The 25,000-nt window shown below is 35.2% G+C and overlaps 2 non-coding genes across 2 annotated transcripts; both read left to right on the forward strand.

The window, feature by feature from the left end:
• The first annotated feature begins 20,859 nt into the window (after window positions 1–20,859).
• LOC143263092 (small subunit ribosomal RNA) lies at window positions 20,860–22,780 on the forward strand. The gene has a single exon (XR_013036659.1). It is a non-coding gene; the product is annotated as a small subunit ribosomal RNA (ribosomal RNA).
• A 1,328-nt stretch (window positions 22,781–24,108) lies between these two features.
• LOC143263098 (5.8S ribosomal RNA) lies at window positions 24,109–24,263 on the forward strand. Its single transcript, XR_013036665.1, has one exon. It is a non-coding gene; the product is annotated as a 5.8S ribosomal RNA (ribosomal RNA).
• The last annotated feature ends 737 nt before the right edge of the window (window positions 24,264–25,000 follow it).

Below are 25,000 nucleotides of genomic sequence, written 5' to 3' on the forward strand. Positions count from 1 at the left end.
ACATCGATTATTCCGATCTAGAAAGAGACAGAGACAGTCGATCCGCGTTATGTTAAATATTTCAAGGTTACCGATTCCACAAAATTATAAAAAGTATACGGCTGTGTAGCGGGGATCAAAACGAGTAATTTCGTGTATAAAGTTTAATTAATCTCCCAATAGTTTGCCGGGAAACATCGATTATTCCGATCTAGAAAGAGACAGAGACAGTCGATCCGCGTTATGTTAAATATTTCAAGGTTCCCGATTCCACAAAATTATAAAAAGTATACGGCTGTGTAGCGGGGATCAAAACGAGTAATTTCGTGTATAAAGTTTAATTAATCTCCCAATAGTTTGCCGGGAAACATCGATTATTCCGATCTAGAAAGAGACAGAGACAGTCGATCCGCGTTATGTTAAATATTTCAAGGTTCCCGATTCCACAAAATTATAAAAAGTATACGGCTGTGTAGCGGGGATCAAAACGAGTAATTTCGTGTATAAAGTTTAATTAATCTCCCAATAGTTTGCCGGGAAACATCGATTATTCCGATCTAGAAAGAGACAGAGACAGTCGATCCGCGTTATGTTAAATATTTCAAGGTTCCCGATTCCACAAAATTATAAAAAGTATACGGCTGTGTAGCGGGGATCAAAACGAGTAATTTCATGTATAAAGTTTAATTAAACTCCCAATAGTTTGCCGGGAAACATCGATTATTCCGATCTAGAAAGAGACAGAGACAGTCGATCCGCGTTATGTTAAATATTTCAAGGTTACCGATTCCACAAAATTATAAAAAGTATACGGCTGTGTAGCGGGGATCAAAACGAGTAATTTCGTGTATAAAGTTTAATTAATCTCCCAATAGTTTGCCGGGAAACATCGATTATTCCGATCTAGAAAGAGACAGAGACAGTCGATCCGCGTTATGTTAAATATTTCAAGGTTCCCGATTCCACAAAATTATAAAAAGTATACGGCTGTGTAGCGGGGATCAAAACGAGTAATTTCGTGTATAAAGTTTAATTAATCTCCCAATAGTTTGCCGGGAAACATCGATTATTCCGATCTAGAAAGAGACAGAGACAGTCGATCCGCGTTATGTTAAATATTTCAAGGTTCCCGATTCCACAAAATTATAAAAAGTATACGGCTGTGTAGCGGGGATCAAAACGAGTAATTTCATGTATAAAGTTTAATTAAACTCCCAATAGTTTGCCGGGAAACATCGATTATTCCGATCTAGAAAGAGACAGAGACAGTCGATCCGCGTTATGTTAAATATTTCAAGGTTACCGATTCCACAAAATTATAAAAAGTATACGGCTGTGTAGCGGGGATCAAAACGAGTAATTTCGTGTATAAAGTTTAATTAAACTCCCAATAGTTTGCCGGGAAACATCGATTATTCCGATCTAGAAAGAGACAGAGACAGTCGATCCGCGTTATGTTAAATATTTCAAGGTTCCCGATTCCACAAAATTATAAAAAGTATACGGCTGTGTAGCGGGGATCAAAACGAGTAATTTCGTGTATAAAGTTTAATTAATCTCCCAATAGTTTGCCGGGAAACATCGATTATTCCGATCTAGAAAGAGACAGAGACAGTCGATCCGCGTTATGTTAAATATTTCAAGGTTCCCGATTCCACAAAATTATAAAAAGTATACGGCTGTGTAGCGGGGATCAAAACGAGTAATTTCATGTATAAAGTTTAATTAAACTCCCAATAGTTTGCCGGGAAACATCGATTATTCCGATCTAGAAAGAGACAGAGACAGTCGATCCGCGTTATGTTAAATATTTCAAGGTTACCGATTCCACAAAATTATAAAAAGTATACGGCTGTGTAGCGGGGATCAAAACGAGTAATTTCGTGTATAAAGTATAATTAATATCCCATTAGTTTGCCGGGAAACATCGATTATTCCGATCTAGAAAGAGACAGAGACAGTCGATCCGCGTTATGTTAAATATTTCAAGGTTCCCGATTCCACAAAATTATAAAAAGTATACGGCTGTGTAGCGGGGATCAAAACGAGTAATTTCGTGTATAAAGTTTAATTAATCTCCCAATAGTTTGCCGGGAAACATCGATTATTCCGATCTAGAAAGAGACAGAGACAGTCGATCCGCGTTATGTTAAATATTTCAAGGTTCCCGATTCCACAAAATTATAAAAAGTATACGGCTGTGTAGCGGGGATCAAAACGAGTAATTTCATGTATAAAGTTTAATTAAACTCCCAATAGTTTGCCGGGAAACATCGATTATTCCGATCTAGAAAGAGACAGAGACAGTCGATCCGCGTTATGTTAAATATTTCAAGGTTACCGATTCCACAAAATTATAAAAAGTATACGGCTGTGTAGCGGGGATCAAAACGAGTAATTTCGTGTATAAAGTATAATTAATATCCCATTAGTTTGCCGGGAAACATCGATTATTCCGATCTAGAAAGAGACAGAGACAGTCGATCCGCGTTATGTTAAATATTTCAAGGTTCCCGATTCCACAAAATTATAAAAAGTATACGGCTGTGTAGCGGGGATCAAAACGAGTAATTTCGTGTATAAAGTTTAATTAATATCCCATTACATTGCCGGGAAACATCAATACTTCGATCGCGCGAGAGAGACAGAGAAACGAACAGTCTTTTTTTCGATTTACGGCTAAAATAAATTTTTCTCATTTTATTCAATAACATATTCTTGCTTAGATAACTTTTTTACATAGGGATTAAGCATTTAGAACGATATAATGTTTAAAATAAGGGCACTTTACTCTTGACATTTTACGGTTTTTTCAATTTTCTGAAAAATCCTATCATTAGATTTTTTTAAAAATACGATAATCTTGCATAACTAACGTTTCTACATAGGGATTAAGCATTTAGAACGAAATCTAATGTCAGAAAATGGCACTTTACTCTTGACATTTTTCGGTTTTTTCAATTTTCTGGAAAATCCTATCATTAGATTTTTTTAAAAATACGATATTCTTGCTTAACTAACGTTTTTACATAGGGATTAAGCATTTAGAACGAAATCTAATGTAGGAAAATGGTACTTTACTCTTGACCGGTACGTTGGGACTTTGAAAATATTCGGGCGTTCCAAACGCTCGTCTGTTGCATCATAGCGCGTCTCGGCGCAATCGACCGATTCGCTCGACCCATTATTTTCGATTTACGGCTAAAATAAATTTTTCTCATTTTATTCAATAACATATTCTTGCTTAGATAACTTTTTTACATAGGGATTAAGCATTTAGAACGATATAATGTTTAAAATAAGGGCACTTTACTCTTGACATTTTACGGTTTTTTCAATTTTCTGAAAAATCCTATCATTAGATTTTTTTAAAAATACGATAATCTTGCATAACTAACGTTTCTACATAGGGATTAAGCATTTAGAACGAAATCTAATGTCAGAAAATGGCACTTTACTCTTGACATTTTTCGGTTTTTTCAATTTTCTGGAAAATCCTATCATTAGATTTTTTTAAAAATACGATATTCTTGCTTAACTAACGTTTTTACATAGGGATTAAGCATTTAGAACGAAATCTAATGTAGGAAAATGGTACTTTACTCTTGATCGGTACGTTGGGACTTTGAAAATATTCGGGCGTTCCAATCGCTCGTCTGTTGCATCATAGCGCGTCTCGGCGCAATCGACCGATTCGCTCGACCCATTATTTTCGATTTACGGCTAAAATAAATTTTTCTCATTTTATTCAATAACATATTCTTGCTTAGATAACTTTTTTACATAGGGATTAAGCATTTAGAACGATATAATGTTTAAAATAAGGGCACTTTACTCTTGACATTTTACGGTTTTTTCAATTTTCTGAAAAATCCTACCATTAGATTTTTTTAAAAATACGATATTCTTGCTTAACTAACGTTTCTACATAGGGATTAAGCATTTAGAACGAAATCTAATGTCAGAAAATGGCACTTTACTCTTGACATTTTTCGGTTTTTTCAATTTTCTGGAAAATCCTATCATTAGATTTTTTTAAAAATACGATATTCTTGCTTAACTAACGTTTTTACATAGGGATTAAGCATTTAGAACGAAATCTAATGTAGGAAAATGGTACTTTACTCTTGACCGGTACGTTGGGACTTTGAAAATATTCGGGCGTTCCAATCGCTCGTCTGTTGCATCATAGCGCGTCTCGGCGCAATCGACCGATTCGCTCGACCCATTATTTTCGATTTACGGCTAAAATAAATTTTTCTCATTTTATTCAATAACATATTCTTGCTTAGATAACTTTTTTACATAGGGATTAAGCATTTAGAACGATATAATGTTTAAAATAAGGGCACTTTACTCTTGACATTTTACGGTTTTTTCAATTTTCTGAAAAATCCTATCATTAGATTTTTTTAAAAATACGATAATCTTGCATAACTAACGTTTCTACATAGGGATTAAGCATTTAGAACGAAATCTAATGTCAGAAAATGGCACTTTACTCTTGACATTTTTCGGTTTTTTCAATTTTCTGGAAAATCCTATCATTAGATTTTTTTTAAAATACGATATTCTTGCTTAACTAACGTTTTTACATAGGGATTAAGCATTTAGAACGAAATCTAATGTAGGAAAATGGTACTTTACTCTTGACCGGTACGTTGGGACTTTGAAAATATTCGGGCGTTCCAATCGCTCGTCTGTTGCATCATAGCGCGTCTCGGCGCAATCGACCGATTCGCTCGACCCATTATTTTCGATTTACGGCTAAAATAAATTTTTCTCATTTTATTCAATAACATATTCTTGCTTAGATAACTTTTTTACATAGGGATTAAGCATTTAGAACGATATAATGTTTAAAATAAGGGCACTTTACTCTTGACATTTTACGGTTTTTTCAATTTTCTGAAAAATCCTATCATTAGATTTTTTTAAAAATACGATAATCTTGCATAACTAACGTTTCTACATAGGGATTAAGCATTTAGAACGAAATCTAATGTCAGAAAAGGGCACTTTACTCTTGACATTTTTCGGTTTTTTCAATTTTCTGGAAAATCCTATCATTAGATTTTTTTAAAAATACGATATTCTTGCTTAACTAACGTTTTTACATAGGGATTAAGCATTTAGAACGAAATCTAATGTAGGAAAATGGTACTTTACTCTTGATCGGTACGTTGGGACTTTGAAAATATTCGGGCGTTCCAATCGCTCGTCTGTTGCATCATAGCGCGTCTCGGCGCAATCGACCGATTCGCTCGACCCATTATTTTCGATTTACGGCTAAAATAAATTTTTCTCATTTTATTCAATAACATATTCTTGCTTAGATAACTTTTTTACATAGGGATTAAGCATTTAGAACGATATAATGTTTAAAATAAGGGCACTTTACTCTTGACATTTTACGGTTTTTTCAATTTTCTGAAAAATCCTATCATTAGATTTTTTTAAAAATACGATAATCTTGCATAACTAACGTTTCTACATAGGGATTAAGCATTTAGAACGAAATCTAATGTCAGAAAATGGCACTTTACTCTTGACATTTTTCGGTTTTTTCAATTTTCTGGAAAATCCTATCATTAGATTTTTTTAAAAATACGATATTCTTGCTTAACTAACGTTTTTACATAGGGATTAAGCATTTAGAACGAAATCTAATGTAGGAAAATGGTACTTTACTCTTGACCGGTACGTTGGGACTTTGAAAATATTCGGGCGTTCCAATCGCTCGTCTGTTGCATCATAGCGCGTCTCGGCGCAATCGACCGATTCGCTCGACCCATTATTTTCGATTTACGGCTAAAATAAATTTTTCTCATTTTATTCAATAACATATTCTTGCTTAGATAACTTTTTTACATAGGGATTAAGCATTTAGAACGATATAATGTTTAAAATAAGGGCACTTTACTCTTGACATTTTACGGTTTTTTCAATTTTCTGAAAAATCCTATCATTAGATTTTTTTAAAAATACGATAATCTTGCATAACTAACGTTTCTACATAGGGATTAAGCATTTAGAACGAAATCTAATGTCAGAAAATGGCACTTTACTCTTGACATTTTTCGGTTTTTTCAATTTTCTGGAAAATCCTATCATTAGATTTTTTTAAAAATACGATATTCTTGCTTAACTAACGTTTTTACATAGGGATTAAGCATTTAGAACGAAATCTAATGTAGGAAAATGGTACTTTACTCTTGACCGGTACGTTGGGACTTTGAAAATATTCGGGCGTTCCAATCGCTCGTCTGTTGCATCATAGCGCGTCTCGGCGCAATCGACCGATTCGCTCGACCCATTATTTTCGATTTACGGCTAAAATAAATTTTTCTCATTTTATTCAATAACATATTCTTGCTTAGATAACTTTTTTACATAGGGATTAAGCATTTAGAACGATATAATGTTTAAAATAAGGGCACTTTACTCTTGACATTTTACGGTTTTTTCAATTTTCTGAAAAATCCTATCATTAGATTTTTTTAAAAATACGATAATCTTGCATAACTAACGTTTCTACATAGGGATTAAGCATTTAGAACGAAATCTAATGTCAGAAAATGGCACTTTACTCTTGACATTTTTCGGTTTTTTCAATTTTCTGGAAAATCCTATCATTAGATTTTTTTTAAAATACGATATTCTTGCTTAACTAACGTTTTTACATAGGGATTAAGCATTTAGAACGAAATCTAATGTAGGAAAATGGTACTTTACTCTTGACCGGTACGTTGGGACTTTGAAAATATTCGGGCGTTCCAATCGCTCGTCTGTTGCATCATAGCGCGTCTCGGCGCAATCGACCGATTCGCTCGACCCATTATTTTCGATTTACGGCTAAAATAAATTTTTCTCATTTTATTCAATAACATATTCTTGCTTAGATAACTTTTTTACATAGGGATTAAGCATTTAGAACGATATAATGTTTAAAATAAGGGCACTTTACTCTTGACATTTTACGGTTTTTTCAATTTTCTGAAAAATCCTATCATTAGATTTTTTTAAAAATACGATAATCTTGCTTAACTAACGTTTCTACATAGGGATTAAGCATTTAGAACGAAATCTAATGTCAGAAAATGGCACTTTACTCTTGACATTTTTCGGTTTTTTCAATTTTCTGGAAAATCCTATCATTAGATTTTTTTTAAAATACGATATTCTTGCTTAACTAACGTTTTTACATAGGGATTAAGCATTTAGAACGAAATCTAATGTAGGAAAATGGTACTTTACTCTTGACCGGTACGTTGGGACTTTGAAAATATTCGGGCGTTCCAATCGCTCGTCTGTTGCATCATAGCGCGTCTCGGCGCAATCGACCGATTCGCTCGACCCATTATTTTCGATTTACGGCTAAAATAAATTTTTCTCATTTTATTCAATAACATATTCTTGCTTAGATAACTTTTTTACATAGGGATTAAGCATTTAGAACGATATAATGTTTAAAATAAGGGCACTTTACTCTTGACATTTTACGGTTTTTTCAATTTTCTGAAAAATCCTATCATTAGATTTTTTTAAAAATACGATAATCTTGCATAACTAACGTTTCTACATAGGGATTAAGCATTTAGAACGAAATCTAATGTCAGAAAATGGCACTTTACTCTTGACATTTTTCGGTTTTTTCAATTTTCTGGAAAATCCTATCATTAGATTTTTTTAAAAATACGATATTCTTGCTTAACTAACGTTTTTACATAGGGATTAAGCATTTAGAACGAAATCTAATGTAGGAAAATGGTACTTTACTCTTGATCGGTACGTTGGGACTTTGAAAATATTCGGGCGTTCCAATCGCTCGTCTGTTGCATCATAGCGCGTCTCGGCGCAATCGACCGATTCGCTCGACCCATTATTTTCGATTTACGGCTAAAATAAATTTTTCTCATTTTATTCAATAACATATTCTTGCTTAGATAACTTTTTTACATAGGGATTAAGCATTTAGAACGATATAATGTTTAAAATAAGGGCACTTTACTCTTGACATTTTACGGTTTTTTCAATTTTCTGAAAAATCCTATCATTAGATTTTTTTAAAAATACGATAATCTTGCATAACTAACGTTTCTACATAGGGATTAAGCATTTAGAACGAAATCTAATGTCAGAAAATGGCACTTTACTCTTGACATTTTTCGGTTTTTTCAATTTTCTGGAAAATCCTATCATTAGATTTTTTTAAAAATACGATATTCTTGCTTAACTAACGTTTTTACATAGGGATTAAGCATTTAGAACGAAATCTAATGTAGGAAAATGGTACTTTACTCTTGACCGGTACGTTGGGACTTTGAAAATATTCGGGCGTTCCAATCGCTCGTCTGTTGCATCATAGCGCGTCTCGGCGCAATCGACCGATTCGCTCGACCCATTATTTTCGATTTACGGCTAAAATAAATTTTTCTCATTTTATTCAATAACATATTCTTGCTTAGATAACTTTTTTACATAGGGATTAAGCATTTAGAACGATATAATGTTTAAAATAAGGGCACTTTACTCTTGACATTTTACGGTTTTTTCAATTTTCTGAAAAATCCTATCATTAGATTTTTTTAAAAATACGATAATCTTGCATAACTAACGTTTCTACATAGGGATTAAGCATTTAGAACGAAATCTAATGTCAGAAAATGGCACTTTACTCTTGACATTTTTCGGTTTTTTCAATTTTCTGGAAAATCCTATCATTAGATTTTTTTTAAAATACGATATTCTTGCTTAACTAACGTTTTTACATAGGGATTAAGCATTTAGAACGAAATCTAATGTAGGAAAATGGTACTTTACTCTTGACCGGTACGTTGGGACTTTGAAAATATTCGGGCGTTCCAATCGCTCGTCTGTTGCATCATAGCGCGTCTCGGCGCAATCGACCGATTCGCTCGACCCATTATTTTCGATTTACGGCTAAAATAAATTTTTCTCATTTTATTCAATAACATATTCTTGCTTAGATAACTTTTTTACATAGGGATTAAGCATTTAGAACGATATAATGTTTAAAATAAGGGCACTTTACTCTTGACATTTTACGGTTTTTTCAATTTTCTGAAAAATCCTATCATTAGATTTTTTTAAAAATACGATAATCTTGCATAACTAACGTTTCTACATAGGGATTAAGCATTTAGAACGAAATCTAATGTCAGAAAATGGCACTTTACTCTTGACATTTTTCGGTTTTTTCAATTTTCTGGAAAATCCTATCATTAGATTTTTTTAAAAATACGATATTCTTGCTTAACTAACGTTTTTACATAGGGATTAAGCATTTAGAACGAAATCTAATGTAGGAAAATGGTACTTTACTCTTGACCGGTACGTTGGGACTTTGAAAATATTCGGGCGTTCCAATCGCTCGTCTGTTGCATCATAGCGCGTCTCGGCGCAATCGACCGATTCGCTCGACCCATTATTTTCGATTTACGGCTAAAATAAATTTTTCTCATTTTATTCAATAACATATTCTTGCTTAGATAACTTTTTTACATAGGGATTAAGCATTTAGAACGATATAATGTTTAAAATAAGGGCACTTTACTCTTGACATTTTACGGTTTTTTCAATTTTCTGAAAAATCCTATCATTAGATTTTTTTAAAAATACGATAATCTTGCTTAACTAACGTTTCTACATAGGGATTAAGCATTTAGAACGAAATCTAATGTCAGAAAATGGCACTTTACTCTTGACATTTTTCGGTTTTTTCAATTTTCTGGAAAATCCTATCATTAGATTTTTTTTAAAATACGATATTCTTGCTTAACTAACGTTTTTACATAGGGATTAAGCATTTAGAACGAAATCTAATGTAGGAAAATGGTACTTTACTCTTGACCGGTACGTTGGGACTTTGAAAATATTCGGGCGTTCCAATCGCTCGTCTGTTGCATCATAGCGCGTCTCGGCGCAATCGACCGATTCGCTCGACCCATTATTTTCGATTTACGGCTAAAATAAATTTTTCTCATTTTATTCAATAACATATTCTTGCTTAGATAACTTTTTTACATAGGGATTAAGCATTTAGAACGATATAATGTTTAAAATAAGGGCACTTTACTCTTGACATTTTACGGTTTTTTCAATTTTCTGAAAAATCCTATCATTAGATTTTTTTAAAAATACGATAATCTTGCATAACTAACGTTTCTACATAGGGATTAAGCATTTAGAACGAAATCTAATGTCAGAAAATGGCACTTTACTCTTGACATTTTTCGGTTTTTTCAATTTTCTGGAAAATCCTATCATTAGATTTTTTTAAAAATACGATATTCTTGCTTAACTAACGTTTTTACATAGGGATTAAGCATTTAGAACGAAATCTAATGTAGGAAAATGGTACTTTACTCTTGACCGGTACGTTGGGACTTTGAAAATATTCGGGCGTTCCAATCGCTCGTCTGTTGCATCATAGCGCGTCTCGGCGCAATCGACCGATTCGCTCGACCCATTATTTTCGATTTACGGCTAAAATAAATTTTTCTCATTTTATTCAATAACATATTCTTGCTTAGATAACTTTTTTACATAGGGATTAAGCATTTAGAACGATATAATGTTTAAAATAAGGGCACTTTACTCTTGACATTTTACGGTTTTTTCAATTTTCTGAAAAATCCTATCATTAGATTTTTTTAAAAATACGATAATCTTGCATAACTAACGTTTCTACATAGGGATTAAGCATTTAGAACGAAATCTAATGTCAGAAAATGGCACTTTACTCTTGACATTTTTCGGTTTTTTCAATTTTCTGGAAAATCCTATCATTAGATTTTTTTTAAAATACGATATTCTTGCTTAACTAACGTTTTTACATAGGGATTAAGCATTTAGAACGAAATCTAATGTAGGAAAATGGTACTTTACTCTTGACCGGTACGTTGGGACTTTGAAAATATTCGGGCGTTCCAATCGCTCGTCTGTTGCATCATAGCGCGTCTCGGCGCAATCGACCGATTCGCTCGACCCATTATTTTCGATTTACGGCTAAAATAAATTTTTCTCATTTTATTCAATAACATATTCTTGCTTAGATAACTTTTTTACATAGGGATTAAGCATTTAGAACGATATAATGTTTAAAATAAGGGCACTTTACTCTTGACATTTTACGGTTTTTTCAATTTTCTGAAAAATCCTATCATTAGATTTTTTTAAAAATACGATAATCTTGCTTAACTAACGTTTCTACATAGGGATTAAGCATTTAGAACGAAATCTAATGTCAGAAAATGGCACTTTACTCTTGACATTTTTCGGTTTTTTCAATTTTCTGGAAAATCCTATCATTAGATTTTTTTTAAAATACGATATTCTTGCTTAACTAACGTTTTTACATAGGGATTAAGCATTTAGAACGAAATCTAATGTAGGAAAATGGTACTTTACTCTTGACCGGTACGTTGGGACTTTGAAAATATTCGGGCGTTCCAATCGCTCGTCTGTTGCATCATAGCGCGTCTCGGCGCAATCGACCGATTCGCTCGACCCATTATTTTCGATTTACGGCTAAAATAAATTTTTCTCATTTTATTCAATAACATATTCTTGCTTAGATAACTTTTTTACATAGGGATTAAGCATTTAGAACGATATAATGTTTAAAATAAGGGCACTTTACTCTTGACATTTTACGGTTTTTTCAATTTTCTGAAAAATCCTATCATTAGATTTTTTTAAAAATACGATAATCTTGCATAACTAACGTTTCTACATAGGGATTAAGCATTTAGAACGAAATCTAATGTCAGAAAAGGGCACTTTACTCTTGACATTTTTCGGTTTTTTCAATTTTCTGGAAAATCCTATCATTAGATTTTTTTAAAAATACGATATTCTTGCTTAACTAACGTTTTTACATAGGGATTAAGCATTTAGAACGAAATCTAATGTAGGAAAATGGTACTTTACTCTTGATCGGTACGTTGGGACTTTGAAAATATTCGGGCGTTCCAATCGCTCGTCTGTTGCATCATAGCGCGTCTCGGCGCAATCGACCGATTCGCTCGACCCATTATTTTCGATTTACGGCTAAAATAAATTTTTCTCATTTTATTCAATAACATATTCTTGCTTAGATAACTTTTTTACATAGGGATTAAGCATTTAGAACGATATAATGTTTAAAATAAGGGCACTTTACTCTTGACATTTTACGGTTTTTTCAATTTTCTGAAAAATCCTATCATTAGATTTTTTTAAAAATACGATAATCTTGCATAACTAACGTTTCTACATAGGGATTAAGCATTTAGAACGAAATCTAATGTCAGAAAATGGCACTTTACTCTTGACATTTTTCGGTTTTTTCAATTTTCTGGAAAATCCTATCATTAGATTTTTTTAAAAATACGATATTCTTGCTTAACTAACGTTTTTACATAGGGATTAAGCATTTAGAACGAAATCTAATGTAGGAAAATGGTACTTTACTCTTGACCGGTACGTTGGGACTTTGAAAATATTCGGGCGTTCCAATCGCTCGTCTGTTGCATCATAGCGCGTCTCGGCGCAATCGACCGATTCGCTCGACCCATTATTTTCGATTTACGGCTAAAATAAATTTTTCTCATTTTATTCAATAACATATTCTTGCTTAGATAACTTTTTTACATAGGGATTAAGCATTTAGAACGATATAATGTTTAAAATAAGGGCACTTTACTCTTGACATTTTACGGTTTTTTCAATTTTCTGAAAAATCCTATCATTAGATTTTTTTAAAAATACGATAATCTTGCATAACTAACGTTTCTACATAGGGATTAAGCATTTAGAACGAAATCTAATGTCAGAAAATGGCACTTTACTCTTGACATTTTTCGGTTTTTTCAATTTTCTGGAAAATCCTATCATTAGATTTTTTTTAAAATACGATATTCTTGCTTAACTAACGTTTTTACATAGGGATTAAGCATTTAGAACGAAATCTAATGTAGGAAAATGGTACTTTACTCTTGACCGGTACGTTGGGACTTTGAAAATATTCGGGCGTTCCAATCGCTCGTCTGTTGCATCATAGCGCGTCTCGGCGCAATCGACCGATTCGCTCGACCCATTATTTTCGATTTACGGCTAAAATAAATTTTTCTCATTTTATTCAATAACATATTCTTGCTTAGATAACTTTTTTACATAGGGATTAAGCATTTAGAACGATATAATGTTTAAAATAAGGGCACTTTACTCTTGACATTTTACGGTTTTTTCAATTTTCTGAAAAATCCTATCATTAGATTTTTTTAAAAATACGATAATCTTGCTTAACTAACGTTTCTACATAGGGATTAAGCATTTAGAACGAAATCTAATGTCAGAAAATGGCACTTTACTCTTGACATTTTTCGGTTTTTTCAATTTTCTGGAAAATCCTATCATTAGATTTTTTTTAAAATACGATATTCTTGCTTAACTAACGTTTTTACATAGGGATTAAGCATTTAGAACGAAATCTAATGTAGGAAAATGGTACTTTACTCTTGACCGGTACGTTGGGACTTTGAAAATATTCGGGCGTTCCAATCGCTCGTCTGTTGCATCATAGCGCGTCTCGGCGCAATCGACCGATTCGCTCGACCCATTATTTTCGATTTACGGCTAAAATAAATTTTTCTCATTTTATTCAATAACATATTCTTGCTTAGATAACTTTTTTACATAGGGATTAAGCATTTAGAACGATATAATGTTTAAAATAAGGGCACTTTACTCTTGACATTTTACGGTTTTTTCAATTTTCTGAAAAATCCTATCATTAGATTTTTTTAAAAATACGATAATCTTGCATAACTAACGTTTCTACATAGGGATTAAGCATTTAGAACGAAATCTAATGTCAGAAAATGGCACTTTACTCTTGACATTTTTCGGTTTTTTCAATTTTCTGGAAAATCCTATCATTAGATTTTTTTTAAAATACGATATTCTTGCTTAACTAACGTTTTTACATAGGGATTAAGCATTTAGAACGAAATCTAATGTAGGAAAATGGTACTTTACTCTTGACCGGTACGTTGGGACTTTGAAAATATTCGGGCGTTCCAATCGCTCGTCTGTTGCATCATAGCGCGTCTCGGCGCAATCGACCGATTCGCTCGACCCATTATTTTCGATTTACGGCTAAAATAAATTTTTCTCATTTTATTCAATAACATATTCTTGCTTAGATAACTTTTTTACATAGGGATTAAGCATTTAGAACGATATAATGTTTAAAATAAGGGCACTTTACTCTTGACATTTTACGGTTTTTTCAATTTTCTGAAAAATCCTATCATTAGATTTTTTTAAAAATACGATAATCTTGCATAACTAACGTTTCTACATAGGGATTAAGCATTTAGAACGAAATCTAATGTCAGAAAAGGGCACTTTACTCTTGACATTTTTCGGTTTTTTCAATTTTCTGGAAAATCCTATCATTAGATTTTTTTAAAAATACGATATTCTTGCTTAACTAACGTTTTTACATAGGGATTAAGCATTTAGAACGAAATCTAATGTAGGAAAATGGTACTTTACTCTTGATCGGTACGTTGGGACTTTGAAAATATTCGGGCGTTCCAATCGCTCGTCTGTTGCATCATAGCGCGTCTCGGCGCAATCGACCGATTCGCTCGACCCATTATTTTCGATTTACGGCTAAAATAAATTTTTCTCATTTTATTCAATAACATATTCTTGCTTAGATAACTTTTTTACATAGGGATTAAGCATTTAGAACGATATAATGTTTAAAATAAGGGCACTTTACTCTTGACATTTTACGGTTTTTTCAATTTTCTGAAAAATCCTATCATTAGATTTTTTTAAAAATACGATAATCTTGCATAACTAACGTTTCTACATAGGGATTAAGCATTTAGAACGAAATCTAATGTCAGAAAATGGCACTTTACTCTTGACATTTTTCGGTTTTTTCAATTTTCTGGAAAATCCTATCATTAGATTTTTTTTAAAATACGATATTCTTGCTTAACTAACGTTTTTACATAGGGATTAAGCATTTAGAACGAAATCTAATGTAGGAAAATGGTACTTTACTCTTGACCGGTACGTTGGGACTTTGAAAATATTCGGGCGTTCCAATCGCTCGTCTGTTGCATCATAGCGCGTCTCGGCGCAATCGACCGATTCGCTCGACCCATTATTTTCGATTTACGGCTAAAATAAATTTTTCTCATTTTATTCAATAACATATTCTTGCTTAGATAACTTTTTTACATAGGGATTAAGCATTTAGAACGATATAATGTTTAAAATAAGGGCACTTTACTCTTGACATTTTACGGTTTTTTCAATTTTCTGAAAAATCCTATCATTAGATTTTTTTAAAAATACGATAATCTTGCTTAACTAACGTTTCTACATAGGGATTAAGCATTTAGAACGAAATCTAATGTCAGAAAATGGCACTTTACTCTTGACATTTTTCGGTTTTTTCAATTTTCTGGAAAATCCTATCATTAGATTTTTTTTAAAATACGATATTCTTGCTTAACTAACGTTTTTACATAGGGATTAAGCATTTAGAACGAAATCTAATGTAGGAAAATGGTACTTTACTCTTGACCGGTACGTTGGGACTTTGAAAATATTCGGGCGTTCCAATCGCTCGTCTGTTGCATCATAGCGCGTCTCGGCGCAATCGACCGATTCGCTCGACCCATTATTTTCGATTTACGGCTAAAATAAATTTTTCTCATTTTATTCAATAACATATTCTTGCTTAGATAACTTTTTTACATAGGGATTAAGCATTTAGAACGATATAATGTTTAAAATAAGGGCACTTTACTCTTGACATTTTACGGTTTTTTCAATTTTCTGAAAAATCCTATCATTAGATTTTTTTAAAAATACGATAATCTTGCATAACTAACGTTTCTACATAGGGATTAAGCATTTAGAACGAAATCTAATGTCAGAAAATGGCACTTTACTCTTGACATTTTTCGGTTTTTTCAATTTTCTGGAAAATCCTATCATTAGATTTTTTTAAAAATACGATATTCTTGCTTAACTAACGTTTTTACATAGGGATTAAGCATTTAGAACGAAATCTAATGTAGGAAAATGGTACTTTACTCTTGATCGGTACGTTGGGACTTTGAAAATATTCGGGCGTTCCAATCGCTCGTCTGTTGCATCATAGCGCGTCTCGGCGCAATCGACCGATTCGCTCGACCCATTATTTTCGATTTACGGCTAAAATAAATTTTTCTCATTTTATTCAATAACATATTCTTGCTTAGATAACTTTTTTACATAGGGATTAAGCATTTAGAACGATATAATGTTTAAAATAAGGGCACTTTACTCTTGACATTTTACGGTTTTTTCAATTTTCTGAAAAATCCTACCATTAGATTTTTTTAAAAATACGATATTCTTGCTTAACTAACGTTTCTACATAGGGATTAAGCATTTAGAACGAAATCTAATGTCAGAAAATGGCACTTTACTCTTGACATTTTTCGGTTTTTTCAATTTTCTGGAAAATCCTATCATTAGATTTTTTTAAAAATACGATATTCTTGCTTAACTAACGTTTTTACATAGGGATTAAGCATTTAGAACGAAATCTAATGTAGGAAAATGGTACTTTACTCTTGATCGGTACGTTGGGACTTAGAAAATATTCGGCCGTACGCGGCGCGTCTCGGCGCTTCGAACAGCTCCGGTGTCCCCATTATTTTCGATTTACGGCTAAAATAAATTTTTCTAATTTTTTTCAATAACATATTCTTGCTTAAATAACTTTTTTACATAGGGATTAAGCATTTAGAACGATACATTGTTTAAAATAATGGCACTTTACTCTTGACATTTTACGGTTTTTTCAATTTTCTGAAAAATCCTATCATTAGATTTTTTTAAAAATACGATATTCTTGCTTAACTAACGTTTCTACATAGGGATTAAGCATTTAGAACGAAATCTAATGTCAGAAAATGGCACTTTACTCTTGACATTTTTCGGTTTTTTCAATTTTCTGGAAAATCCTATCATTAGATTTTTTTTAAAATACGATATTCTTGCTTAACTAACGTTTTTACATAGGGATTAAGCATTTAGAACGAAATCTAATGTAGGAAAATGGTACTTTACTCTTGACCGGTACGTTGGGACTTTGAAAATATTCGGGCGTTCCAATCGCTCGTCTGTTGCATCATAGCGCGTCTCGGCGCAATCGACCGATTCGCTCGACCCATTATTTTCGATTTACGGCTAAAATAAATTTTTCTCATTTTATTCAATAACATATTCTTGCTTAGATAACTTTTTTACATAGGGATTAAGCATTTAGAACGATATAATGTTTAAAATAAGGGCACTTTACTCTTGACATTTTACGGTTTTTTCAATTTTCTGAAAAATCCTATCATTAGATTTTTTTAAAAATACGATAATCTTGCATAACTAACGTTTCTACATAGGGATTAAGCATTTAGAACGAAATCTAATGTCAGAAAATGGCACTTTACTCTTGACATTTTTCGGTTTTTTCAATTTTCTGGAAAATCCTATCATTAGATTTTTTTAAAAATACGATATTCTTGCTTAACTAACGTTTTTACATAGGGATTAAGCATTTAGAACGAAATCTAATGTAGGAAAATGGTACTTTACTCTTGATCGGTACGTTGGGACTTTGAAAATATTCGGGCGTTCCAATCGCTCGTCTGTTGCATCATAGCGCGTCTCGGCGCAATCGACCGATTCGCTCGACCCATTATTTTCGATTTACGGCTAAAATAAATTTTTCTCATTTTATTCAATAACATATTCTTGCTTAGATAACTTTTTTACATAGGGATTAAGCATTTAGAACGATATAATGTTTAAAATAAGGGCACTTTACTCTTGACATTTTACGGTTTTTTCAATTTTCTGAAAAATCCTACCATTAGATTTTTTTAAAAATACGATATTCTTGCTTAACTAACGTTTCTACATAGGGATTAAGCATTTAGAACGAAATCTAATGTCAGAAAATGGCACTTTACTCTTGACATTTTTCGGTTTTTTCAATTTTCTGGAAAATCCTATCATTAGATTTTTTTAAAAATACGATATTCTTGCTTAACTAACGTTTTTACATAGGGATTAAGCATTTAGAACGAAATCTAATGTAGGAAAATGGTACTTTACTCTTGATCGGTACGTTGGGACTTAGAAAATATTCGGCCGTACGCGGCGCGTCTCGGCGCTTCGAACAGCTCCGGTGTCCCCATTATTTTCGATTTACGGCTAAAATAAATTTTTCTAATTTTTTTCAATAACATATTCTTGCTTAAATAACTTTTTTACATAGGGATTAAGCATTTAGAACGATACATTGTTTAAAATAATGGCACTTTACTCTTGACATTTTACGGTTTTTTCAATTTTCTGAAAAATCCTATCATTAGATTTTTTTAAAAATACGATATTCTTGCTTAACTAACGTTTCTACATAGGGATTAAGCATTTAGAACGAAATCTAATGTCAGAAAATGGCACTTTACTCTTGACATTTTTCGGTTTTTTCAATTTTCTGGAAAATCCTATCATTAGATTTTTTTAAAAATACGATATTCTTGCTTAACTAACGTTTTTACATAGGGATTAAGCATTTAGAACGAAATCTAATGTAGGAAAATGGTACTTTACTCTTGATCGGTACGTTGGGACTTAGAAAATATTCGGCCGTACGCGGCGCGTCTCGGCGCTTCGAACAGCTCCGGTGTCCCCATTATTTTCGATTTACGGCTAAAATAAATTTTTCTAATTTTTTTCAATAACATATTCTTGCTTAAATAACTTTTTTACATAGGGATTAAGCATTTAGAACGATACATTGTTTAAAATAATGGCACTTTACTCTTGACATTTTACGGTTTTTTCAATTTTCTGAAAAATCCTATCATTAGATTTTTTTAAAAATACGATATTCTTGCTTAACTAACGTTTCTACATAGGGATTAAGCATTTAGAACGAAATCTAATGTCAGAAAATGGCACTTTACTCTTGACATTTTTCGGTTTTTTCAATTTTCTGGAAAATCCTATCATTAGATTTTTTTAAAAATACGATATTCTTGCTTAACTAACGTTTTTACATAGGGATTAAGCATTTAGAACGAAATCTAATGTAGGAAAATGGTACTTTACTCTTGATCGGTACGTTGGGACTTAGAAAATATTCGGCCGTACGCGGCGCGTCTCGGCGCTTCGAACAGCTCCGGTGTCCCCATTATTTTCGATTTACGGCTAAAATAAATTTTTCTAATTTTTTTCGATTACATATTCTTGCTTAAATAACTTTTTTACATAGGGATTAAGCATTTAGAACGACATGTTGTTTAAAATAATGGTACTTTACTCTTGTGATTTTTCGGTTTTTTTTGATTATTTTGAAAAATAAATTTTTGTAATTTTTTTAAATGCGATATTCGTGATCAGTGAACGATTTCACATATGGATTAAGCATTTAGAATCGTGCGGACGCGTTATTAAAAAAGTTTACTCGATGCGATGGGACTTTAAAAAGTTTGTGAAAATTTTCATATTGGGAAAAAATGTGTAATTTTTTGTCTAGTTTACGGTAGTGTAATTTATTTTAATGTTTACTATAAAAATTTTTTTCGTTCGTTCACGCGCTATGTTACAACAGCACGGCCGGGCGGTCTGTTGCCGCAGCGGTTTACACTCATAAGCGCGCGTGCTATTCGGCCGGCGGCGCCGGCGTCCTTGCCGGCCGTTCGGTATCTATAAGAGATACACGGTCCGTGCGAGGCGGACGGAGCAGAGCGGGTTTTGGGCCAATTCTACGATCTCGGTCGAGAAGCTGTCTCAGAGCTCCTTCGGGGCTTCGGTCCTGACTGTTTCGTGCCGTTTACGTTACGGACTTTTCTCCACACAGCGTGGCCACGGGTCGGTGTCTTTGACCGAATGGCCCATATGTGGCAAGCCCTACGGGGTTGGTTACCCGTATGCACTTTGTATGTATACTCGTACTCACTGAGCAATCGACTCTTCTGTCCGAGCGATGGAAAAATTTTTTAAAATGCATCTGTAAGATTTGGAAGCAAATCGTACCAATTGAAAACTGTGGCTAAAATGAAATAGCCCAGTGGAGAGAGAAAACTATCAAAAAACTGATTTTTTAAATCAAGAGGTGTCAGAAATCGAAATGCCTAGCGCGAGCGGAAGAACACGCTTTCTCGCCAGTCCAGCATGTGTCCTGTCCGTTCTTCCTCGGCTTGCCGATTTTGCCCAGATCAGAGGTTTCGTGCTTCCGGCGGTCAGAAGATCAGCGTGAGCGTACGCGCTTCCACGACTATGGCATCACCCATGTACTTTTTCCTTTGAATATATTTGAGTACATAAAAAATATTAAAACATATAGAGAGAACTGTGTCTTGGATCTTAAAAATTTGTCAATAGCGATGATATATTATTACTTAACTTGAAGTATTTGTACGTTTTAGCTGGGACGTACATTTATCTTACAAGATGTTAATAGCGAGACTCTTGAAGATAAAATTATCTTGTGATTTTATGAAGGCAAAGATAGAAACGTACGAAGCTGGCGTACGTAGAAAAATGTGATTTTATGATAGAACAAAAATATAATACGTACGTTTTTGGGCGTACGGTAAAATATCTGTATGGTAGAAAAATGAAAGAAATTGAGCGTTAAAGAAGATATGTTACAAGCGCGGAATGTGGCAAAACTTGTACATATTTGAAAGAGAAAAATGGTGTGTCGACCTGACATATATATATGAAACAGGCGACGATGGAAAAGGATTTAAATTTTGTCCATTTTATATATACATATTGTATAGTTCCCTGGTTGATCCTGCCAGTAGTCATATGCTTGTCTCAAAGATTAAGCCATGCATGTCTCAGTACATGCCGTATTAAGGTGAAACCGCGAATGGCTCATTAAATCAGTTATGGTTTCTTAGATCGTACTAAAATTTACTTGGATAACTGTGGTAATTCTAGAGCTAATACATGCAAAACAGAGTTCCGACCAGAGATGGTAGGAACGCTTTTATTAGATCAAAACCAATCGGTGGCGGGTGTTTACACTCGTCCATCGTTTGCTTTGGTGACTCTGAATAACTTTGTGCTGATCGCATGGTCTTATAGCACCGGCGACGCATCTTTCAAATGTCTGCCTTATCAACTGTCGATGGTAGGTTCTGCGCCTACCATGGTTGTAACGGGTAACGGGGAATCAGGGTTCGATTCCGGAGAGGGAGCCTGAGAAACGGCTACCACATCCAAGGAAGGCAGCAGGCGCGCAAATTACCCACTCCCGGCACGGGGAGGTAGTGACGAAAAATAACGATACGGGACTCATCCGAGGCCCCGTAATCGGAATGAGTACACTTTAAATCCTTTAACGAGGATCCATTGGAGGGCAAGTCTGGTGCCAGCAGCCGCGGTAATTCCAGCTCCAATAGCGTATATTAAAGTTGTTGCGGTTAAAAAGCTCGTAGTTGAATCTGTGTGTCACAGTGTCGGTTCATCGCTCGCGGTGTTTAACTGGCATTATGTGGTACGTCCTACCGGTGGGCTTTGCTCTTCACGGGGCGGTCCAACTAATATCCCATCGCGGTGCTCTTCACTGAGTGTCGAGGTGGGCCGGTACGTTTACTTTGAACAAATTAGAGTGCTCAAAGCAGGCTACCTTCGCCTGAATACTGTGTGCATGGAATAATGGAATAGGACCTCGGTTCTATTTTGTTGGTTTTCGGAACCCCGAGGTAATGATTAATAGGGACAGATGGGGGCATTCGTATTGCGACGTTAGAGGTGAAATTCTTGGATCGTCGCAAGACGGACAGAAGCGAAAGCATTTGCCAAAAATGTTTTCATTAATCAAGAACGAAAGTTAGAGGTTCGAAGGCGATCAGATACCGCCCTAGTTCTAACCATAAACGATGCCAGCTAGCGATCCGCCGAAGTTCCTACGATGACTCGGCGGGCAGCTTCCGGGAAACCAAAGCTTTTGGGTTCCGGGGGAAGTATGGTTGCAAAGCTGAAACTTAAAGGAATTGACGGAAGGGCACCACCAGGAGTGGAGCCTGCGGCTTAATTTGACTCAACACGGGAAACCTCACCAGGCCCGGACACCGGAAGGATTGACAGATTGATAGCTCTTTCTTGATTCGGTGGGTGGTGGTGCATGGCCGTTCTTAGTTGGTGGAGCGATTTGTCTGGTTAATTCCGATAACGAACGAGACTCTAGCCTGCTAAATAGACGTAATTATGGTATCTCGAAGGCTCTCGGCTTCTGCCGGTGGGGTTTTTACTACCAACGTACAAACAAATCTTCTTAGAGGGACAGGCGGCTTCTAGCCGCACGAGATTGAGCAATAACAGGTCTGTGATGCCCTTAGATGTTCTGGGCCGCACGCGCGCTACACTGAAGGAATCAGCGTGTGTTCCCTGGCCGAAAGGCCCGGGTAACCCGCTGAACCTCCTTCGTGCTAGGGATTGGGGCTTGCAATTATTCCCCATGAACGAGGAATTCCCAGTAAGCGCGAGTCATAAGCTCGCGTTGATTACGTCCCTGCCCTTTGTACACACCGCCCGTCGCTACTACCGATTGAATGATTTAGTGAGGTCTTCGGACTGGTGCGCGGCAATGTTTCGGCATTGCCGATGATGCCGGGAAGATGACCAAACTTGATTATTTAGAGGAAGTAAAAGTCGTAACAAGGTTTCCGTAGGTGAACCTGCGGAAGGATCATTACAATGTTCCAATATATCTCAAAGAGAGAGGAGAGGAGGAGAGAAAATGAATTCGATTAGTTTGTGGATAAGAATTCATATAAAAAAAAAAGATATTGTTGAGCCCGCCAGATCATTCGTGCGTGATTTACACGGCCAGACGTGTGTACTACACGTATTAGGCCTTTGATCTGCGTTGCGTAGGCCACAACAAATCTTTCAAAGAGAGAGAGATATATGTGTTGTTGGGGTTTGTGATTATGAAGGTGCCCCAACGCACAAAAATATATAAAAATGTACAAAGTTGGGATGTGGTGTGGTGGAGAAGAGTTGGGCCCGACCAGATCATTCGTGCGTGATTTACACGGCAGACGTGTGTACTACACGTATTAGGCCTTTGATCTGCGTTGCGTAGGCCATCTTCCTTCCAAGACACACACGTGTTGGGGTTTGTGTGATTTTATGATAGTGCCTCAACACGGAAAAATAAGCGTACGAGAAGAGTTGGGCCCGACCAGATCATTCGTGCGTGATTTATACACGGCCAGACGCGTATTATATTACACGTATTAGGCCTTTGATCTGCGTTGCGTAGGCCATCTTCTCGATAGAGAGAAAGCCAATGTATTCTTTTTTCTTTCTTTACACACACACACAGTTGTAGTAGGACAGGGAGGGATGCGAGCGTGCTAATCACGCTTCCTCAAGTCTTCGCTGTGGTGTAAAAAAAAAAAAGAAAAAAAGGAATCGTTGGGAAAGTCCAAAGGACGAAAATATCGGGCAGTCTGAAGATAACTTAATGCTCGTTTACATTGGTATCAAGAGAGACCGGCTTGTGTAGCTCGTTTCAATGCTGTGTCGTTGTCATTGACACCCTACTCTGTTGCGCGCTAGTGGCAGCATGAGCGTGGGACGTATATATATATGACACCCAGCTAGAGCCGGCCGTGAGTCCGTCCGGTGTAAATAACGACGAAAGGAGAGAGAAACTTTTCGAATCCAGTATCGGGTTGATAATTGTCCAGTTTGAATATCCATATCCCCGTCGTTTTTGGAGGTGATATACTCTCTGTGTTTCTTCGATAGAAGGCTTTTCAATGTTCTATTCGCTCCGACCGTCGAACTTGCAAGAAAACAGTGGTTTTGGATTTGCTCGTACATATATATATGGTTTCGACGGAAATATCTCGTTCTTTAAGGGACAATTATGTCGTTGTACGACGACTCCCGAATCTCCTTCGCGCGCTGGTTGGAGCTCTTCGGGTATCGGCTTGTTCCGAAATATAACACAAAAATGTGGTGGATAGCAAATACACATTATATATATATGAGAGAATAAAAGGGAAAAATTACCCTGAACGGTGGATCACTTGGCTCGTGGGTCGATGAAGAACGCAGCTAATTGCGCGTCAACGTGTGAACTGCAGGACACATGAACATCGACATTTCGAACGCACATTGCGGTCCACGGATACAATTCCTGGACCACGCCTGGCTGAGGGTCGTTTACGTACTTATAAACTGCTTGCGTTGATGGCACTTGTTGCCTATATACGTACGAGCGAATGGTGGGCGCTTCGTCGGCGTTTGTCGCGGTCCTATGAATATTGAGAAATTTTACGTACGTCTAACAGTCTTCGAGAGAGATGGAAATCGTGTTCGAACTAGCGTGAGTGTGGAAGGCGGTGTCGTGTGTCGTATATGTTTTATATACGTCCGCCCGTCTGAAACACCGCTTCGAAGCGGTGACAAAATCTTTTTCGGGACGATTCGTATTCGTAGAACTATCGAGATTTCACTGGTACATTTTCAACGCGCTCCCGACGTCGCCTGAAATGAAACGAGATGGGTTTAACCCACGAAAGCGTACTACACGAGTCTGTCCTATGTGAAGACTGTGTACAGAGATCGAACGAACGCATGAAAGAAATTGAACGAAAGAACACATAACCCGCAAAAATATAGAGTAGAATTGTGACCGTTGCTTCGAATTTGAATTTATATGTATATATATATCATAGCCCCAGGGAGTGGAACCTATGAGTGTGGAAGGATGTCTCTTACCGTTATGTTGCCAGAGGAAAAAAAGTCTCTCTCTTCGTACGACACATTTGTGTACGAATTGTATCGATGGCTATATAGATCCGATGTTGCACATATTCTGAGTAAAGAACACCCCACCCGGGTTACCGTCCTAAAACTCTTCTATTGGTGTGGCTATGATGTGTGTGTCAACGCAATC

This window comes from Megalopta genalis, unplaced genomic scaffold, assembly GCF_051020955.1.
Source record: "Megalopta genalis isolate 19385.01 unplaced genomic scaffold, iyMegGena1_principal scaffold0327, whole genome shotgun sequence".
NCBI classification, from domain to species: Eukaryota; Metazoa; Arthropoda; class Insecta; order Hymenoptera; family Halictidae; genus Megalopta; species Megalopta genalis.